Raw genomic sequence first — 305 nt, 5'->3', positions numbered from 1 at the left:
CTCCAGTGTCTTCCTTTACTCTTGATCATTTTGTGCTGACCTCCCTCCCCAGAGGTACTGTTAAGGTAAGCACTTGACGGCTAATCACAAGCTTCAAACCTACCAGCCGTTCTGCAGGATAAAGATGAGGTTGTCAGCTTTTATAAAGATATACAGTTCTGGAAAGACTGTAAGAGTCACTACGAGTCAAAACTGACTTGATGGCAGTGAGTTAGTGTTTTTACTGAGAACCCTTATTGTATATTACTTTTCCATTCACCCAAGTTAATGGGTAGCATGTTGTTGTTGTTGTTGTCAGGTGCCAT

This window comes from Chrysochloris asiatica, unplaced genomic scaffold (genome assembly GCF_000296735.1).
Source record: "Chrysochloris asiatica unplaced genomic scaffold, ChrAsi1.0 scaffold00265, whole genome shotgun sequence".
Taxonomy (NCBI): Eukaryota; Metazoa; Chordata; class Mammalia; order Afrosoricida; family Chrysochloridae; genus Chrysochloris; species Chrysochloris asiatica.
Note: the sequence above shows the minus strand (reverse complement) of the source record.